Here is a 24,261-nt window from a genome sequence, read left to right on the forward strand (position 1 = left end):
AGATAATTTTTATCGATTTCAAGTCCTACATGTTTTTTAGATACTTATAAAATTGTAATGAACATTTTCAAATTAATTTTAGCGATGTACTCATATTACTACATCATATTGTCTCAATAATATTGAACAAACATTATAATATGTTAAATTAAATTTAAAAGCGAAATAAAATAAATTCCCACGATCCACGGAACAGTGAGCACTTTTATAAATATTACAAAAATATAATATGTTTAGTAACCAATAACATTATTTTCACATTGAATACATATTATCTATATCAAAATTAAAATATATATATATATATTTAAAGAAAATATCATTGAGATGATTAAAATTTCCAGATAACTAGTGTATTAGTATATAACGTAAAATTGCATATGTACTGCAAGGATACGACAATTATTGTCAACACACGGTCACTGGGATGATTAAGAAATTTATTTAATACATTTCAACAAAAAAAGAATTGACTTTAAAATCGTCTCAGATCGATCATTTGTGTCAAAATGACCACTGATGGGGTGCAATATAATATTTCATCACCGATCCAAAAATTAAAAATATCTTAAATGGTAAATAAATGATACGAGGATATTATATTTATGTGTACAATATGAAACATTATTCTGAGGTATAGCATAACATTTTTTGATTTGTTACAAACTTACTGCAGGTTTTATAACAATGTTAATGTGTTTACATGTTTAGAATGAATTTTCTTTCTTCAAACACTTCTTTTCTGATAGAAACCTTTTTTCAAAAGGTTATTATAGATGATAGATATAATAATATAGTTCTTTGAATTATTATTTTTTTGTTTCTCGTTATGTCGACCTTATAATTCTTTGTATAATAGGTATACCAACAATCATAAAAAAATTTGAAGAAGTACAAGCAAAATTAGAATCATTTTTTGAATGAGGTGAATATTTATACCATTGCATAATATTGCATCATAGATTTGTACTATATATATATATATATATATATATATATATATGATTCCAATAGTTTTTAGTTCGAAAAATTGACCCAAACTTAAGGTGTTCAGTGTTTGGTTCAATTTGTTAGTAAAGAATAGTATTAAAAGCCCTGAACCATACAGAACTCCAAAAATAAGTTCAAATGTCTACAATTATTCCAAACTTAAAGATAATTTGGATACGTCAAATGTTTTAAATAAAAATGTGAATAAAGGTGTTTATTTTTAAATTTTTATTTTGTCTATTGTCCATTTAATTAGTGAAAAAATGCATTCGTGTTTTATGCTTTGTTTGTTATTTTTAATACAGCGATTGGTTATAACTTGTTAGAATCGATTATGGTTAAATTTAATTTAAATTTAAATTGTTTATTTAAATGAGTTATTTTGGTTTGGAATAAAACTAAAATATCTGAGTTGATATTGAAATATTGAATGCAAAAGCGCTTGGTTCAGGATCAGATCAGAATTAAAGGGACTATATTGTTCGGCTTAACATAATATACAATTCAATGTTCAATTCCAGAACATATTTTAAAGTTCCATCAAATTTTTACATATAATCATAGCCCATAGGTATTTTATTATTTTATTTACTTAATTATTATATATTAATGCATTAACTATGATAGTCATAATTTATAATATACCATTTGTGCACCGCAGCAGTGGAATCCATTGGTCATTCAATGTGTAAATGCACGATTTAGGCAGTTGTTTTTGAATAAAAATAACTGATACTGTGCAAGCCAATTAGAGACACAGTAACCGTCAATTAATAAAGTTGATTTAATTTAGTCACGAAAGCACACGTGACACGTATGATATTTTGTAATTGACTTGTAAAAACTTTTTGAATTATCAACGAATATGTTTTATTAATCGATCATTTCCCATTAAACTGTGCTATTATTTTTGTACACCAGTTGACGACGTTGACGTGATGTACGAGTTTGATGATGTGTTGTGGCGGGATCGTAGACCTTGAGGTCATTTCAACCTTCGATCTATTGAAATTTACTGTATTACAAATATCACAAGTATTTTATATATAATTATTTTTTTTTATTTGAGAGTTACATAAACGGTAATAAAGTAATAAAATAGAGTCTAATTTGTAATTCTGTTCTCAGTAAAACATTAAGATTCAAGTAACATCATGCATTTTTTTCTCTAAACCGGTGAGGAAAAATGTCTTTTCATTATATACGCTTAGAAAAAAAACGTAATACAAATCGCGTGTTTTAGTCACATTGATTTGTAAGATATGTTTTATATTAATAAATTCTCGAGAAAAATGTTACGAGTAAATAAAATAAATATAAGGAATAAAGTCAGTTTTTTATTAAATTAAAAAAAAAATGTAATATATATGTAATTTACCACTGTAGATTATATATTATATAAAACACATATTCGAAATGTTTTTCCAATCATTGTTTATATAATAATGAAATGGCTGTAAATTCAATTAATCTACTGTCAAAATCCTCCAAATATTGATTGGCCTGTTGTTGGGCATAATAAAAAATAATATTTTCTAAGCAGTATATAACATATTAACCCAGCTATAAAGTACATTGCAGTGCTGTAGGTGCAGGTAATCGAATTAAGATATTAATTTTGTATTCACTGCGGGATATTATATTATACACTCAAACGGAAAATGTGTGTTTAAATTATCTTATATTATCAAGTAATAATATTTTTCAATGTCTGGACATATAATACGCAGGTATACAAAACAAAATATGCAATGTTTACTTGAAAGCAACTGCAGGCGATACTGAAATATAAAAAATAAAAATATAATAACATATTATAATATGTTACTATAGTTACTTAGTAATATCTTGAGGATACCTAATGTAAATAATAAACTAAATAGTTAGTAGGTATTGAAGTTTTCTAAAGTTGTGAAATTTTTTTTTAGTCAGTCAGTCATCCATACATCCACTAGGTGATCCAATAAAAACATGTGATATAAATATATATTTTTTTTTTCGATAAATTTATTACATTGCAAAATAAATATATTTGAAAAGAATTTGTATTTCATATTCTGAGCGGAGCGATAATTGTATTGATTTTAAAATGATGTGTGTTTTTTTTATTTATTTTTGTCTTTTAAAATAATGCTTGGATTTTTAACTTCAGTAGTTTTTCCATCGGGAAAGTGGTTCTAGTTGGTGCATTGATAAAGTCAAATTTTAAGATTCTCAATATTTTTCAAATACACAGGGAAAACCAAAAAAAAAATTAAGGAAAAACGGGAAATTTACTCGAAATTTTAGATTTTTGTGTAACTTTAAAACAAACGACCTACTGTAGATACAAGATGTATTCCCTTTATGTTAACATTTGCTAAATTAAAAATAGTCACACCTTTAAATAGTATATTTTCTGGAAAGTCAAATTAAATTTTTATGTGCGTTTGAATTCCAAATTTTTACAACAATGGATTATTCCTCGATTTCTCTTGTACCTACTGATATTTTTATTTTATTATTATTCAAAATCGAATGTTTTCAAAAACTTGGAATTTACACCATTTGTTTATCTTATTTTCTATACTTGATATAATTTTCAAAGTATTTCAATTTTTAATTTAATTTAAGTTATTTATAGACATTTGAAATTTTCCGTTTTTTTGTTTTTATTCTATTAATACCTATCAAATTGTATTCGTTGGGTTGAAAAGCTTGAAAATTTAATACAAGATTTCCTTTAAAATTATATATAATAAAAGTTGGAAAATATTATAAATACATAGGCATGTTTTTTTTATAACTGTTTAAAGTTCAAATTTTGATAAAATTTAATAAATTATTGAAAAATGTACAAATTATTTAGATACTAAACAAAAAATACAACGTTTAACTTTTATTAGTGTGAGTGAAATGACCTTTATTTTGAGGGATACTTTTATGTCATTCTACTATAACTTTTAACACTTACAACTATAATTAACAATACTCTTTCTTTGAATAGGTTTATGTACATAAAAATATATGAAATGTACTTCCAATAAAATAATAAAGATAAAATATCATAAATTATTGTAGGTATCATAATATAATATGAAGATCGTATTTTTTAAAAAAAAATATTGTTTTTAAATGACATCAAATAATGTAAAAACAAAAATTTTAAAATTTAAATCTATAAAATAACAAGTGTAGACTCTTAAATGGATCACGTTGTATATGATGGACATAATCTACATTACAATATTGTTCATTATGATGTGTTTTTACTAGCTATTTATTTAATCTTTATTTTACACAGTTATTTACAGTGGATATACTTACAACATTTTATGTATTTTAAAATCAGCATTTGATCATCAAACGACTTCGTTTGCAAATTGCAATCCAGTAAACTTTAAATTTGTTTGATTTATTGGTCAAACGCTTGAATATCGAATACAAGATTCCTTAAATTAAGTGGTTTTTACTAGAATTTAAAAAATGTTATGAAAAACAAACCACAATAATTTTTGCGGTAGATGTTCAAATTTTGACGAAATTTAATATTCGAATGATAATAATTATTAATTAAATAATCTTCGTTATCTTATTGAAATTAAAAATATATTAATCGTAGAAATTTAAAACGTTCTACTAATTCTTAAATTTAAATAATTCAATTTTCTAAAAACAAAAAATGAAATTTTCAAAATATTTTAATTATTAAGACTAATTTTAAGCTATTTATAGCGTGAACGCGCCAGACTTATTCACTGCACCATTCCATATACGATACTAGTCTGTATAGTTATGTGGTGTTCTGTAATACTTGCGATGTTTTTAGCTTTTTTTACAAATTATTTCTAAGTTACCGCGTATTAAGTACTAATAGAAAAAATATCTTCAGAAACATAGAGGCTGATTAGAGAATCATTTTTATATAGAGATCTAAAATGCATTACAGCAACTGGACGAGTTTTTGTTTTTATGTATTACGACGTAAATATATATATTTAAGTGTATGTATTAGGTGTTTTATTTAGAGTGCTTCCTACTTTTTTGATTTTGTTAGATCCGACAACTATATAGGTAACTACTAACTACTATCTAAGGTTGATAAGAAGTGGACCGCCATGGTGGTTAATTGGCAAGAGTGAAATCAAAGTTTGAAATGTGGAGGTAAAGCGAAGTCATGATATGTATTCTTATTCCATTTAACTATTATAATTTATAACTGATAAAATTGCATTGATGAAATTAGATGAGTTATCGTTAAATCCTTAACGAGTTATGATTATAATATTTTTTTCACTATATTATATAATAAAATGATTTATGATATTGACATTAACTTCTGAGATTTTAGCAGTTCATATTAAATGCATATTTATACATTTTTTTATACATCATGGTTAATCGACATTAATTGAACACAGTATACGTTATCCGCGGTTGTTGTCTTACACAAACCGAGTGGATCTATTCTTAATATATATATATTAAAACTTCAAGTAATTATTTGCATATTTATATTGGTTTTATTAACATTTTGTAGTGGTAATAAAGTCAATTTTCAAGCCTTAAAAAACAAAGTTTGGATAATGACATTAATATAAAGCCAATAAAGACGGATCACCAATATGGCAATATACGTGCAACATAAATAATAATATTATGATACATAGGAGTGTCGTTGTAGTATAAAAAGTGAATAGGACGAATAGGTAACGATTAAAATTACAACCGTAACAAGTCTTAAAAAATGTAGAGGACACTTCGCAGTGTATAGTTTGTGGTTTCAGCTTGTACGCTTACCGATAAAATATATCACATAGAAATTGTTTTCCGTTCTAGTAAATACCCTAGTTTAAAACTTGATTATCATATTTATAAACTTTGTGTAGCCATTCCACAATTTCCACACTTTAAAAAATACTATTATTTAAAAACTTTTAATGTTCTCTTTTGTTTTATTTTTTTAATAGATAAATATTATAAACTTTCTTAAATATGTGATTTATACTTACTAAATTCTTTTAAGCTCACTAATGATGATTAACGATGGTAATTGCAAATTTTCAAATGTCCCATTATTTATACATTTCACTTTAGTTTTTGGTATTTTAATTTTTTTAAATCTTAATCTTAGTAGTCTTCAATTTTTTTGTAACAAATTAAATTGACTATTTCATAGTTTCATAATTTTAAGTGCCTATTTCAAATGATTTTAAAATAAAGTTTATCATAATTGAAGTACCTATGTTATAATATATAACACCAGGGTTTCAAAATAAAAATACTAGGTTAACTCTTAACTGTTTATAATAACTTATGTCTAATAAGCTTCGGGCGAAATTTAGATTTTTCATTGTTGTCAATCACGAATTTTATACATACTCAATACTCGTACTTATTTGCTTATGAGTGTTAGGTAATGGGTAATAGTATAACAATAACATGTCATATGTGAGTGTTAAACCTATGCATAAACATATTGTTTCTATTGCTGATCAATACAATTAGATCCATAGATATGCATAATATCTAACCGTAACCTACATAATAATTTTTTTTTCAACTCGTGTTTGAAGATATTTAATTACTTATAGATAGATAACCAAGGTAGATGGTAAATTCTACCTATTTGAAAATATTAACTAAAGCATTCGTAAATTGCACCATTTTTTTTAGACAATCTGAATTATACATCATAATATATACATTATATACATCTTTTCTGAATTGATTCAGGTGAATTGATCAGAAATTAAATAGAATGTATTTGATGTACAATTATTTCATCAGGAAAATAATGTAACGAAACTACAATTCTAAAATATCTACGATTTTTATATGTTATACTACGAGATGATAATTATTAATATTTATTTCAAATATAATGATGGGCCCTAATGATCATAATCCCATGTACGTATAATATTTTACGATGTTTAATTTTGATTATCTAAAATGCTGTTTGTTTAAAAATTATAAACAAAAAAGTTATATTTTGAGATTTGTCAAATATCATAATATATAAATACGTCTATATTAAAAATTAGTCTTATTAAATTGTCTTACTTAAAAATATAGGTAAATGATTAAGAATTTCTTTGATTTGTTGTATCTATTATAACTTGTACTAAGTAATTACAAACTATTTAGTGCTGAAAAAATTAAACGATGCAATAAAATACCAATACATTGAGATGAATACGTTCATGGTTCATTATTCTAGTGTATACTGTATACAGTCAACTCTTGGTAACTCGAACCTTGATAATTCGAAATTATTGATACCTCAAATAAATAAAAATATAAAATTACCATATACCTAGCATTTAAATAATCTGGTTAATTCTGATATTAATTGAACAAGTTTTCAATATCTTGAATTTTTTAATCCAGGCTCAGTACCAATTAAAAAATAAAAAAAAGTTTATCACTACGCGATTACGAATTGATGCTTAAACTTTTCAACACAATTATGAAATTTTTTATAAATTTAGTGAAAATTTGAACTTGAATGCTAAAAAAGTCATACATATCTATGTAGCTTTAATAAATTTAAGCCACCAGTATAAGAATATCATATAAAACCTTAGATAAATAGAAATTTTTTATGAATTTTCTAACTTAATAATTTATCAAATTTCGTTATTTTGACAAATTTAATCAATATTCTAACTCCTGCTCACTTCAGACGTCCAAATATTTATTGTGAATTTAAATTTAACTTTTTTTTTTAAGTTTGCACTACTTATCAATAACTTAAGAGGAACCTTGTATTCAATTTTCAAGTTTTTTGACTAAGGGAAAAATGTTTTCTCGGCAATAGATAATAAAAAAAAAAAAACTATCAGAAACTGAAAAATGTGGTGTGTTATTATAGTGAATAGAAAATATTCTTACATAAACATTCGGTGAAAATTCCGTGTATCTATTCCTACAATTATTTTAAATTTAAAGTGGAAAGATATTGATTTTACAATGATGTATGTATGTGTTATTTTTAAGTGTATGTAATATATATGTATAGTGTATACTATATTACTATGTTAAGTAACTAGTAGCTTAAGTTTTAAACTTATTTCTTAACCAGTGAATTTAGTTGGTGCTTTATAGATGTCAAAGCGGAAGATTCCTAGAAGTTTCAGGAAATACGGAAAATGGCGATTTTTTCAACAAACCGGTTTTTGACAAAATTGATTTAGTTTTTTTTCTTGTGTAACAAAAACAGCTAATAACCATAAATATTTTTAATTTTCATTAGATGTTTATAATATTGTTTTCTAGCAACCATACAAATGTAAAATACTTTGACTGGAATATTCGTGGATACTTGGTATTTTTAAAGTATATTATTGTACTATTTATACACACAATGAAATTGTCAAATGTAATTTATTCGGCAAAAATAATTTAACCAACTGTAGTACTAATGCCTAGCGATAAAATAAATGTTAAGAACAATGGACAACAATGTTTGAACTTTGAAATTCATAATGCTTTCAATACTAAAGTTATTTTTAGTTACACATTTAAACCTCATCGATATGAAGTGTTTTTGCTAACGAATATAATATTTTATTTACCTAGGAATAATATAGGTATCTTTATGGTATGGTTTTATGGTAAATATTATTTCAATACAATAATTGATAATGATTATGCATGTTTATTAAATATTAAAAATCACACGTCTAATAATTAATTTAAAATAAATTATTTAATACCCATAAGTGTAAATTATGTTTCATTATACTACCTCTCTACCTAATGTTAATGTATAAAATATGATACTAATTCATATAGTGTGAGTGTCAAATCAATAATTCAATCTACATGGAGAATATATAATGTGTTTTTAACCAATAAGTACAATATGATATTCAATTCACGATATTCATATAATACATTTCCTGTTTACCCAAGTGTTATTGTGTAAAAATATACCTATACGCTTTATGAAGATACCAATAATACATCATAGGTACTTGATATAATGTTACCTATAGATTATGGCAGAGGTGCTAAAAAACGTTATGACATCAACATATTTAAAACTAATGTTTCACACAAAGAAGAAAGAAATATTAGACAGATTTCCACCTTAGGTAGGTATATATCGATATCATAGGCAGGTGGTGATTCGCCGAGCCATGCTCAGCACTTCTTTTTTTCTTCAACAACGCAGAATTTGAATAAGTTCATTATTAAAAGAGAAAATGATGAGCATACATGTGGTCGATGAATCGCCCTTATATACTATATCTTTATATTCAGTATTTTTTTCTTATACTTTGATATCACTGATATCAGATCCGATAGTAAGAAAATTAAACTTTTTCTTTTCCTTTATAGACTGAGATTTAGGTGAGATGATTTACATAATATGTTCCACTACACTACAACACTCATCTAAATTCAAAATATATTCAAAAATATTATTTTATCAGATTTATAGCCCATATATATAGTTATAATATGTCATGCAGATTAGTGTTGAAGGCATTGGATCCATGTGGGTCACAACTATGTACCACATCGTTGCCATTTTAGTAATGCAACTGAAAAACGAACATACCTATAACACTATTCAGCTTATAATATTATACATGAGCAATAAATATATATGAGTTACGCGAGGCGGCCATAATTGGTTTTTCATAGATGTGATTTGTTTTCGTAAATCGAAACAAATTTTTGGAGTATAACCATTGAAGCGAACTAAAATTGACATTTCATTATTTGGTTGAACGTAATAATAACATACTATATAATATTGAAATGAAATAATTAAAATTCATTAAAATTATATGATATAGGTATAGGTATGTTATCGATATTTCATATTTATGACTCAAGGTTTAATCACACAGTATTGAAAAATTAGCGTATATTATACATACATTATTTGAATTTTATATAAATATTATGCTTCGATAAACTCTAAATTTAACTATAATAATTATTATAGATTTTCGTATAACACTATTTCTTATTGTTGCCTTCACATTTCATAATTAATAAATGATAAAACAACTTATTTTCCAAAACTCCGTCTCTTCCCCGTAATAGTGTGCGTGACGCATTGACGAACCGCGAGTCATAGAATATACGAAACCTGATGATTGGAGTGTCCGGTTTAAATATCGTGTGCAAATGTGTAACTAAATACATTATAAAATATGCACTACGGATTCAGATACTATATTAGATTTATTTAGATAGTAATTTGCAATTAATTCAATTAAATCAATTAGTGATTAATGTGACTAAGGATAGGTTTTTATAATTTCAAATAAAGAGGTTGGTGCTTATATTCGTCTGAAAAATGTGTGGTTGTTTGTTATTTTCTTAAGAGAACGCTACAATTCCATTTGTTGTCTTCGTCTTACAAGTGCATAATATTGTAAATTTACACTCATCAAATCACGTTTAGCTGCGTTAGTTTAAAAATTAGTGTGAATCGACCTATTATGAAAATTGATATTAAGAACATTATCAATGTTTGTATGTGGGGTTTTCACAATAGTTAAATTTTGTAGCAAGTTATGCGTATATAAAAAAGTGTAAATTAAAAATGCTCAAAACTCATTTAAAAACTAAGCTATCGTAAAAAAACCCACATAAAAAACAGATAATGTTATTAACATCAAGTTTATAATAGGTCAATTTACTCTAATTTTTAAACTAACGGAGTTAACGTGATCTGCTAAGCGTAAATTTGCCATTTTATGCACTTGTAAGACGAAGACAGCAAATGGATATTATGTAGCGTCCTCTTAACAATTTGACATTGACAATAATGAATTTCTACCAGGGGTGTCCAACTTTTTGTGAAGATTGGGCCACATCATATAGGTAGAAGTGGTTGTAGGCCACATACTATTTAATGATTAAATTATATTCTTTAATACATTTTTTTATAATTTTACTACAGGGAATAATAAGCAGAAATATTTTTACAAGTAATTTTATTGTTTTAATATTTAATTATAAGTTCACAGAAAAATATATTTATTTATGATAAACGTATGCATCGGTTTTTACAGTTTATTTGATGTTTTATAATTTTATATTCTTAAAATAAATTTGTTCTCGTAATATTAATATATTATATACAATTAATTCATATGGTTTTTATATTGAAGTGAGGGCCGCATCAAAATCTACAATGGGCCGCGGGTGGGACACCCCTCAGGTTATTATTAAAATGATTATTTTACATTTTATTTATATTTTTGAAGCGCAAATATATATTTTTATCTGTGTTGACATAGATGTGGTATGAAATGGGGTCCTAAATATGTTATGAATATTATAAAATATCGATGGATATATTATAATAAGATTTATTCAACTTAATATACTGCATTATAAAATGACAAATAAATTGCCAATAAAATTCATACACATTTAAACACAAAATATTAGTAATATTACTACTGAATAATATAATGTCTAAACATCTACATAATAGATACCTACTAAAATGTCATTATAATTTACACATCATATTATTATAATATTATATACAAAATAATAATTATTCTACTATTTGAGTTTAAAATACATTAAACACTTGTACACATTAATTTATAATTCGTAAATAATAGTTTACGGTAATTACAATTATTTAAAAATAAGCTAAGAATAAGTATGCTTGAATTTTTGTTATGTATATGATATTGAATAATAAAACCTCTAGGTAACCAATATTATTATCTTTTAATAATGTACCTTAAAACTTTTTGTTACATTATTAAAAACAAGCAAACAATATTGTTGCGCGCTGGTTACGATTATTGTGTTCATAATAAATTAATAATACATTCATGATTCATACATCCTATTTCATAGAGGTGTTCAAAATTGTTTAATAGAGGGACTAATATTCACATATAACAATCATTAGACGTCATCATAAAGCCACGACGATGACAAGTTAAAAATGTATCAAATGGGGGTATAAGTACTGATTAGGTTACTTCATAAAAAACGTATGTCCCCGTGGTACACGTAAGACAATATTTTTGTAAAATTACTCTCGAGAAAGTCATTTCATTAACGGGTTACTCAAAGTGTTGGCTATAAATGTACAATGGCTTATGAGTAATATGAAAACACAAAATTGATACAAATATTAAAATTTAAAGACAAAATCTGATGCAATACAATATTACGTTTATACTTATATTATTAATTATGTAAAAAAAAATCCTGATGGAACATTTTCGCGAAATAATATTGATGTATAGTGACAAGTGTTTTATACTATACAATTTGAAAATGTATTATGTACTCTAGTAGGTATTATTATACTCCGTCTATTGTAATAGTTGTATTACTTAACGTATCTTATATTTTTATATAAATTTTATTTTATGTAAAAAACGATGGCGACGCTGTCGACGTAATGCGCAAGCAGTTCCGACAGCGTCGTCGATAACACGAAAAAAAAAGATATTATTATATTAAAATATAAAACATTTGAATAATAGCACTTGCATGCAACTATATATGAATTACACATATTTCAATACTTGAATCAATATAAGCTATTATAATATGAACTACGTTAATTATTTACCTAAATAATCCAACAGAATAATTTAATTTTTTCCCTATATAAGTACAAAATGTACTTGGTAGTATAGGAATTAAATTGTTTATTTCTAAAAGTTTTTTATATTAGATAAATTAATGAAACATCTTTTTAATCTATATATTTTAATGTGTTAGCATGCATCAGTTTATTAGGTACCATAGAAAAACAATGACAAACCTTTTTTGTTATCTTGTGTCGATTGTATACATGAAGCCAGAAGCGGTATAAATTATTTATGACATTTAGAAAATAAAATTAATGATTTCAAATAGTATGTAAACGATTTTCATCGTATATGAAAGTTTTTATTTATATAATTTAATATTAAATTTAAACCTTATCACATTGACGACTATAGTATTACAATTTAGCGTCATTTTATTCAATCGGAAAATCCTATGATTAATGCTATAACAAATTCTATAGCATTAATGGTATCCTGTGCAGATTTAAAAATAATGACTACTATAGTACTATAGCATGGCGTGACCGTCAAAGTGTTTAACATGTACGATTAATAACCGTTAAAAATATTAATATAAGCGAATGAATTATTTATATTATAATTTGAAATTGAAAAATTGAAAATGATATTTACTGCCATTGAAAAATATCTTCCCTTAAATGTTGATTAGACGAAACAAGATTATAATGATTTGATAATTTTACCTACTCGTATAAGCTTCATGGCAATGCCGCAAAGTAAACAACCCGGAAAACCATCAGGATGCATTTCCAATAAGTACTGTTTACAAAAACAGTAAATTATTGTGTTATATCTTCTTAAATATTATAGTGAAAAATTAATAACATGTTAACTATAAAATGTTCTAAGTACAAAATGATTTATGATTTACACTAGGTAAAATACTTTTTTTTCATAATATCAGAAAATGTATTGATAAAATCAGTAGATATGTATATCTAGATATGTAGATATGATATTTATAAAATATTTTGTTTAACATTAATATGTAAATGAAAACTTTATTGGTAGTTATCTACCAAACCAATAAATTAATTACATTAAATAATTAATAAATAATTAGAAATTAGGTACCTTATTTAAATTTAAATTGTTTGACAAATATTACATATAAACTATGGTCATAAAAACAAAAATTGTTAAAATTTGAAAAATATGAAAAAATAGTTCCAATATTATAAATTGTAATAAGAGCAAAAATAAATAGGTACAGCAAAGATTCTCTGCGTATGATTGGTTTTTTTATGCAAAGTATATGAAGAATGTAGAAAATGATAAATTTAAATTTAAATTTAAATTTGTTAACTGTAGTACATTTAAATAATATTTTTATTAGATTAACAAGGGTTAGTATATATGTTTTTTGAAAAAATAATTATTGTCATAATGTACGGAATAAATATTTATGTTTAGTCATATTCATAATTTATTATTTGATTATTAAGTATAATAAATTATAATATTTTGTTTTATTTTAAATTCAAATTGTATTTTAATGAATGGATGAAGAGATAAAAAATGTTGTATGCACCTATATAATATGTGACAGATATGGATACAGATACGGTAGGGATTATTTTTGTATATTTGTTTGTAGGTTTTTAATTGGGTAGGGTTGTAACACGTGTTTGTGTAAGTGTGGCAAGGATATGTTGCTAAAAATCCCGGGTGGTCACCCATCCGGGAGCTAGCAACTGCGGCCGGTACGTACGCTCAGTGCGTTTCCGCAGATTGAGCGTACGACCGCGCCTCACCAAGCCACGAGGTATTATTTATACATTTATATCTAACTTCTACATAATTTACTTACAGATTAGACCAATTTATGACTTTTAAGTTGACTAATGATATTAATATAAAGTATAAACCAAATTGTCAACGTTAACCACTGATAAAGTTCATTTTCTGAAAAACAGGTTACAATTTAATTTAATATGAGTATCTGTGGAAGTTCACTTTTATGATTTAATCGAATCCGATACAACATTCGCTTATAATCTATAAATATTTTTCCGAAACTATTTGCAATATGGTATTCAATTTGTCAAATATACACACACATTGCTAATTTAACATTAATACAGAAAATAGCTGTAACATATAATCGATTTTAAATTCATAATAAAAAAGCCTGATTTTAAGAAATAATACATTACATTATTTAAAACTAGTAATACTAGAAACACAAACAAATTGCATAAGTCCTTAAATCCCCCCCTATGTTATAAGTTATTGTAATAAAATTATTGTTAACATAAATAAGGGAAATATGATGCAGACAATTAATGATGACCCCTGTTACCGAAGTTAAAGATCAATGTAAAACAAAAAAAAATTAGTAATTCAAGTGACAATTAAGTAAAAACTAATTTCTCTGACATAAGGCCGTAACTGGGAAGTGAAGTACACGGGTTCAGACCCCCCTCCCAGAAAAAAAAAATCCTTAAAAGTTGAGCAAAAGTATTTATATTTTGAACGTTAAAACTATGTGTTCAGGATCCATAAAAAAATGTATTCCCAACATTTTTATCCGGTTAAGATCTTGCTCCGACATATCACATAATATATATTTTATTAATTTTTCCTTATAATAATAATAATACAACAATCGCTCTTATTTATCATTTTGAAATGAGAAATATATATCAATCTATTGAATATTTGATCACATTTAGGTGCAAAAATATAATCAAATAATATGAAGTTTATAAACGATGAATTAAAAAAATTTAACCTGTTGCAATCAAAAAGTAAATGTTTCTAACTTCCGAAATTTTAAGAACAGTACCATGATAATCAATAATTATTAGAACATATTATTATAGTATGATTATCAACGTCAACTATGTAGCCCATATAGCTTTAATATCTATATATAGGTACGTATAAGTAATATAATGTACCTATATAACGTAAACTGCACGGACTGCAATCGAAAATTTGGTGGCAAAACCCCATAATATATGGGCAAAAGTAATAGAAATGGAATTGTATTTAACGAAAAAGATATATAATGCCCATATTTTTGACAAAAGATTCTTATGTTTAAATAATTGTTTGTTATATTTTTTTTTTTAAATTAATGGCAGATGGTAAAAAAAGTAAATCACTTCCACGTTGGTGTTATCCGCAACGCATGTACATACGATAACTCGATGATCGAATTAAACTAAACGGTATTTCACATTAAATTATTATTCACACACATCATATGCGTAATTATTTCGAAATTCTCAGCCAAAACTTCTACGTTTACTTTCTACCGGGAAAACCATAGACAAAAAAAAAAACCCGGTGATTTAGATAACATTATACCGTCGACAGTTGCAAGACTTTCAGGAACAGCGGTCGTGATCGTAACAACTGTGATTTGCTCGGCAAAATAGATCATTATTATAATCGTTATATTAATAATAATACTATAGCGAAATAAGCAATAATATTAACGATGGGCAAGTAAATGAATTTTGTGAAATTTATGATGACTATCATGATGCTGACGCCAAGCAATAAGAGTTCTACGATATTTATTTATTTATTTATTAAAATTAAACGGGCGTGCCCAGTTACAATTTAAATGTGGAACATAAAATATTTACATAGATGAGTGTAGTTTTATACAATAAGTTAATTTATTAAATTACTAACATATAAATTAAAAGAAACAATATAATTACAAATAAATATATCAATATTGTAATTATTCACATACTGCATGGATCTAATTAAAGGGATGTTTTTAGTGGTTTTTACCATATGAAGTATGCTGAAATGGCATATAAAAGGTATCAGTTTGTCTAGTCACATGGCCAGGAACTAAAAAAGAAATGTTTGACAATAGATCTGAACAGTTAACACAACCATTTAAAAGTTTATATATAAAAAAATGTCATGTATAACCCTTCTGACCTGAAGTGTATCAATGTTTAAATATATGATTATAATAGTTCATACGAAGTGTGAGACAAACGTTGAGTATTGCATTTATTACTTATAATTCTCAAAAAGCTATTTTGAATTGCCTCTAGCGAATGAATCGGACCAGATGTGTAAGGAGACCAAATTATTGAATTATAATCCAAAATTGACCTAACAAAGGTGCAGTATATAGTGATTTGAGAGCTATATAGGATTATCAAAATTATTACTGCTCCGCATTACAAACCCCTAGCATTGAGGACGCTTTATTTTGAATTTGGATAAAATGGTCATTGAATGAAAGATAAGAGTCTAAAATATATACACCCAAATATTTCACGAGGTTGACTCGATCTAATTCACACCCTTAAAAAAATACTTGTTTTATAAACACGAACGATTTCTAGTGAAAGTAACAACTTTACATTTAGAAACATTCATGTACAATTTGTTTGTATCATAACAATCACTCACGTTATCAAGATTATTCTGAAGAAATTTAGTATCAAGTGCAGTTTTAATAATACGGAATAGTTTAACATCAGCAAAGAGCAATATATTGGAATTTATATCCTTAATATCATTAATATAAATATTAAAAAGAAGAAGAGCTAAATGAGAATCTTGAGGAACTCCAGAGATAATATTATACATATATGAGTTATAATTTTTAAATTTCACGTACTGTTTCCGACCTGATAAAAAGGATACAGGATACAGGAGACCTGATTGGAACAACCTTTTTGCGAGTATATACCATGATCAACTTTGTCAAAGGCTTTTGCGAAGTCGGTGAATATTACGTCCACCTGACAGTTTAATTTAGATGCATTTAAAATAAATTGTTGCAAAACCAAAAGATTATATGTAGTGGATCTACTAGACATAAATCCATGCTGATGCTCATCAATTATACAATTTTTAAAGAGGGGACTAATTTTCCTATAAACAATACGCTCGAATATTTTTGGGATTATAGATATTATAGAGACAGGTCGATAATTAATTATATGATTTATATCTCCGCTGATAAAAACAGAGAAGACGTTCGATATTTCCATTTATCTGGAAAGAGAACGATTGAATAGTATTAACATTTAGATATGACAGTAAGTCATAGTGTCAGCAGTGTCCATAAATACAAACGAAAATTGAACCGTTTCGAGAAATTATAATATTATTAAAGTTTGAAAATTCGTTAAGTTTACGGCTATATTGGACAAGAAAAATATATTCCAAAAACTCCTTATATTTTCAACTTGAATTAAATAGGAAAGAGAGAACATTTTCAAGAAACAACTGTTAAGTATGAGCCAGCCACATTATGTATCAAACTTGATGTGTACACTTTTCGTCTTAGCACGCGACTTATTATAAATTGTAATATAATATTATTACCGAATATAAAATATGCATGAACACGAATGTTATACCGTGGCAGCGTTTGCGTAATTATAATTTTTCGATCAAATATTTTCGAACAATCGAATTTAATTTATCATCGTAAACTTGACCGACTTATAAATAGGTACATATTATTATATTATACATATAGGTACCTACAAACTACAGTACCTACTATATTATAATTATTATATAAATTACTTGATTAATAATATTATATAAAATAGGTAGGTACAAGATTAATGTTAGTTGTGTGTCGACATTTCTCAAAAACGATATTACAATATATTATTATAAAATATATTACAAACATATTGTATTACCTATTATATGGGTAATTTAAATAATATTACTTTATAATTATTATTAATATTAGGTATATTTTTATACTTACTAAACGTCTTTGTCAGTGTTATATGCTTACAATAGAACATAGTAATTTTTTAAGACTTTATATGAAATTTAGATACCTACTTTAGTACCTAAAGACCAACAAATCATAAAATACGAAATTGATAAAAATTGAAACAAAAAAAAAAAAAATCCAAAATATTATAATCAAGGAAACATAGGTAGGTATATATTTATGCGTTATAACGGAGATATTTTGGTAATCGACAATTCGATATATCGAATATTATATATATAATAATTGTTTTAAGAAATCCAACATCAGTATAGTTAATTAATAATATAATTATAATCGAAATATAATATGATTAAAAAAAAAATGTAATTATAGGTAGGTACACCAAACAGCATTATACACATTACATAAAGGTTTATATTTTATATATATATACTCACTTTAATAAATATTGTCTCGTTGCAGTGAAGGTAGATAAGTAGTACGTTTTTTATACGGTACCGGCGCGCTTAAACATCTAACGGCTTTTTGAAAAGTTCGTAATAATGTTTTTCGTAAAGTGTACAATCTTGTCGTCTTCGAGAGTGCTTCTTTCACCGTACGGTCAAACCTATACGTCATATATAGGCACGATCGGCGGATAAAAAAAAAAAAGGTAAAACGTAGAAGAAATTAAATCTAATCGAAAAAATTAAATAATAACTCAACACGATGAACTTTTTTATAAATATAATAATATAATGTCGTTGGGGGGCACTCGTTGGCGGAAACCGTTTGAGCGCGCGAAATCGTTATTTTTTTTTTTTTTGCGTGTTTCGCGGGTACTTCGCAACTCGGCCGTCAAAATTTCGATAAAATTCCGAAAGATAAGATTCCAACGAGGAAAAGCGAAAACAACAACAACAACAACAACAACAACGATTTCGACGAAAAATAATAATAATAACAACAACAGTAACGAAAAATAGTATCGTTTTGATATTGTTATATTATTATATTATACTATTAAAATAATAATATCTATTTGAATTTTTTGTTTTCAAATATTATTATTAATATTATCACACAGGTGTAATATTATTATTATTAATATTATAATCACTCGGGTGGTATTTTATAACCACAGGTAAACACTCAAACCAAGAGCGGTAATAAAAACGCGCGCGGCGACCAGACGACGACGACGACGGTTGTACGACAACGACAGCGACGGTGACACGGCCAAGAGCAAGTCGGCGCACGGCGCGCGCAGTGACGACGACGTGACGGCAATGGTGTTCGGACAGCCGATTGAGAGGGAAAAAAGTTAAATAGAAAAAGAAAAAATATTTCACCTCCGCCGCCGCTGCTGCGGACGACTGTGAAAACCACCCCCCCAAAATCCAATTGCGTCTCTATCGGGCGGCGGCGACTCTGCTGGCCTACCTTGGAACGCGTTTAATAATAATATTATATTATTATTATATTACAATATACATCTATTACGGACGTGCACGCACACAAACAAGAGATACGTAATTTATTATTATTATAATTGTGTGAAGTGTGCGTGCGCGATCGTTCAACGAGTGTATAATATAATAATATATGTAAACAAATTATTATTATAATGTGGTGACGACGACGGAGATTAAACCGAAATCGTATTTCATTATTATTGTAATATAATATCTAACTATATTACTATCCATAGTATATAATATTATATTATTATCCAGCGTGATTCACCAATCACCAGGGCCATTTTAGGAATGGTGTATTATAATACAATTATAAATGTTTGCATAAAATATAGTTGATTTTGTGCATCCGATATTTTAGATAAATTTATAAATAGCAGTGGGAAAATATTAAAAATACCTACATTTCGAGAAAATATATTTAATTGAAATTTTACAAATTTTTTGGTTATTAAAAATGTATGAAACGTTGAACTGTCATAATTAGGGATTGAAAATTTAAAACCAAGTTCCAAATAAGTAGTTAAATCTGCGGCAAAAAAAAAATCTAAAATCTATTCAAATACAGTTTTTTTTATAGCTTTTATTAATTATTCCAATTTGGATGAAATTGTACATATTAAACTATCAAGACTAACTATTTTAGTTATATTTTGTAATTTAAAAATCTTATTCGTGGGTGCCTAAATTATTGTCTAGAGTATACTTTATATTATATTTGTAATATTTAATGTCGTTAATGACTTGTATTAAAACTGTATATAACATTGTATAATACCTACTATGAATGACTGAGTTAATCGGTTACACAATGAATCTGATTTGATTAATTTGGAATTTATTTCGTAGGTACCTACATTTTTTTTATTTTTTAAATAATAACAATATAATTAATATAGTATAAAATATCCTAGAATGACAAATCGTCTCCATTTAGAATCGTTTTTTGTGTACAATATTATATCGTTGAATTCAAATTTAATACCATCCATTACAGTGACTCTCTTGTAAACTACTGCATGTAGGTACAGCAGAGGATGCCGTTCTCTCAAAAATATGTAAAAATATCTTTTTCATAATAAAAAATAAAAATTCCTGTTTGAATTTATATTTGAATCTTTTAACGATTTCTCAATATTGTAAGATTAAAAAGTCGACAACTAGTCCATGTGGGTTTTCGAAAAAAAAATTGTTGATTCGCTAACCACTCAGTTGCATCCAAACACTTCATGCTATCCTTTCGTAGATGACCAAATGCTTTATGTTATTTTATTATTTATAAAGTTTTGTTTAATATACAATCGATTTTACGTTCACGGACAGACTATACCGACAAATCGTCGTATCGGTTCTTGATTATGCGTTACAGACATCAACATCTTAAACTATTTTTAATCGTAGGGTGAATATTCCATCGTCCATCGCAAATGTTGGTGTACAATAACTTCCACACCGTTACTCATTAAGGAAGAAAATATCTAGGCTACGGTCCTGCGAACTGCCAAGCACGTTCAGTCTCCTCGTGTATCATATTATTAGTTGTGTTATTCATATCCATTATTTTAATCGGTTGATGTATTATACTATGTTTACATTATTGTGTAGACGATATTTAATATATATAAGACGGTATTGTCTGTAAGAGATTCGATGAAATTTACTAATGTCATTATAACTATAGTGCGCATCACTGAAGAATTTAAATTAATCTTATAAATAGAGTTATATACTTAAATTAAAATCTATAAATTCATCGCTGAAACTATCATATTAACATATTATAATATGGAATTATAACTATAGGTGGGTAGTGATTGTATGACAATGACGTCCTACCCAGTTGCAAGTAATACGCCAATACAAAATGTTTTTTTTTTAATTTTTGAAGTATATGAAAATAAATTGTTATTAAATTAAATTTTGTCTTTTATAAATTTAGAGTAGATACCTATATTATACTACATTATCATTGTTGAATCTGTAGTAAGTATATATTTTTATGTTACGATCAAACTGGGATAGTCGGGCACTGTGCACAATGCCCAATTTTAGTGATTAAAGTGAAAATAAAACACATTGCGCGAAGGGTAATGCCACCATATATTGTATACAACTATTACTTACTGTAAAATAAATATTATATTTATTTATTTTTACTATTTTATTATTATTGATTAGAATGATTAGAAGATACTTACATAATATAATATAGTATGAATAGTAATCGTAATTTATTTTTATTTTAGTATAATAACAAAGTAGCTACTATTACATTTATTTATTTTAGCGCGGATTGCTACTGCAGAGACTGGCACTTAGAGTTATACAGTTTGCCTGCCACTTTACATTTATACTTTTTTATCTAACACTTTTTACGTGCAACCACATCTACCGTGAATTAGGGAGACTATAAACTACATACAGATCAACTCACTCAGCTGTATAACTGGTGTCGAGTGTACCTCGTTACTGAGTATCAACAATTCTATACATACATTACACACTACATTTTAATATTGACCAAAATTATGTTGGGCAATCCAAATTGTCCAGACATCGGAATAATATGACCAGTCAAAGTAAACAAACTACAAACTAACTGATTGCTTTACCCAGTTTACCCGGAACTGATGGGCATTGTGCGTAATTCCCGGTCATAGTTACGTAGTTGTCATACACAATGCCCGACTACCCCACTTTGTCCTTAAGATATATAACCTGTGGGGCATTAAGCCATTAACTATATTTTTATATTATAGAACAATTCGAGTTGTTTGTTAATATTTTTCTCCGTTTTATTGAAAATATATTTATCAACTTAACTATTTGATTTTTAATAATATAGCAATAAACTAATTTATTATGATAAAGCCAGAAGGTACTATATTGCCTATTTATATAATATGTGCCCTTAACCTCTTAATCAATTATACTATTATGTCCACGGGAGGGTGGACTATTAAATGTTTCTCTCCCTATCCTTAATTTTGAATTTACATCAGTTAATTTAATAAGGAGCAAGCAGTTTGTACACGATTATACTATGCAATCAAACTGCAATAAGAGTAGGTACCTAATTCGATTTACTCTAAAAAACTCGATGTAAAGTTTTTCTTATGTTTACCCTAGAATTTCAAAAAAAAATATATATATACTCTAGAGCAGTGGTTCCCAACCTGTGCAACGCGGTGCCCTTAGGGCACTGCGAGCTCATTTAAGGGGCACCACGAATCATCCGAGAATGAAATACATTATTAAATTATATATTAAAAATTGATTGTAGTTTAAAAGACAAAAATTATTTTACGTACAAAATTACTTAGAATACTATCTGTATGTCCAATATTAAATATTATAGTGTTTCTAATATGTGTCGAATAATTCAATAATAGATAAAAACAGATAAAAACATTGCTAAACTTTCCAAAAATAAGCAACCTCAAATATCTCATTAATTTTAGTTTTTCTCTATTAAAACAAATTTTTTTTTTTTAATTTCAACAATAAAATTATAATTTATTAATAATATGTGCAATAAAATTATTTAAATCAGTTATGAATGAAAACTAGTGTTTATTTTTATCACGTTTCTCGTGATATTCACAGAAGGGCACCTGACAAAATTTGTACAAACAATAGGATACAGCCTGCTAAAAAGGTTGGGAACCGCTGCTCTAGAACTTGTAGACAACAGTTATACCTAATTTAAGTTCCTTAAAAAGAACTTATTGTTATATATAGTTATTTTTTCCCAATCTAAGTGGGTCCAGAGGGCGTTAATAATTTTTGACAAGGAAGGAATGAAATATAAATTAATTAAGAACAATTTCAAGTTAAATTGCAGTGAACTATAGGCAGCTAGGCCCTAGGCCTACGCCAAATAAACGATTTCGAGCCTGCATTAAAAAAATAAATATAGTTTGAACGGTGGGAGAGAGATGGGTAGGTGGGTTTCTAAAAATCATTTTAAGGTAGAAAAAGTTGAGAACCTCTGCTATAATGGTAAAGTTTATACGTGTATTATGTGCTGTATACCTATGCATAATATATTTTTGTTTTTGTTTTTTTTGGCTCATCTGATGAATGATGATCATGGAAGTGCTAGACCAAGGTCGTTACTGTTCAGAGACTATATCTATATTGTATTATAGCTTCTATTGGTATGCTGAAAACAATTTTTCCGAACAGGTTCTCGCGATTCGCAAACAATATACGAGTTTCTAGAATTAATAAAATAAGAAAGGATATATAGTCCTCAAACGCTACAAATTATATGTATAGTATTTTAGGGCTTGGATTTTTACATATTTGCATATTTTTACTGGTATAATAAATAATTACAAAATATGTGTCATGATGGAAGTGTGAATAAAAATATGAACTATTTTAGATCATATTATTTTCGCATACATTTTTAAATAAACTTAACAGTCTTTTTGATTATATTTTACAATCTGAAGTACTCTAAATACTGAATTTATTTTCGTTTTTTTGTGGAATATTATTGAAATAGTATATGTTGTTACTTAATTAAAAACTTACGTACGATTTCGTGAAA

The 24,261-nt window shown here is 26.5% G+C and overlaps 1 protein-coding gene across 1 annotated transcript in view; it reads right to left on the reverse strand.

Annotated features, from left to right (window-relative positions):
- The window catches only part of LOC107168114 (uncharacterized), a 95,538-nt gene extending 76,011 nt beyond the window's left edge, over positions 1-19,527 (reverse strand). Inside the window, exon 1 of the mRNA XM_015517414.2 lies at positions 18,684-19,527. The gene's annotated coding sequence lies outside the window, so the exon portion shown is untranslated. The remainder of the gene's footprint in view (positions 1-18,683) is intronic.
- Positions 19,528-24,261: the final 4,734 nt, after the last annotated feature.

Source organism: Diuraphis noxia, unplaced genomic scaffold (genome assembly GCF_037042655.1).
Source record: "Diuraphis noxia isolate RWA-SAM2 unplaced genomic scaffold, SU_Dnox_SAM2 contig0001, whole genome shotgun sequence".
NCBI lineage: Eukaryota > Metazoa > Arthropoda > Insecta > Hemiptera > Aphididae > Diuraphis > Diuraphis noxia.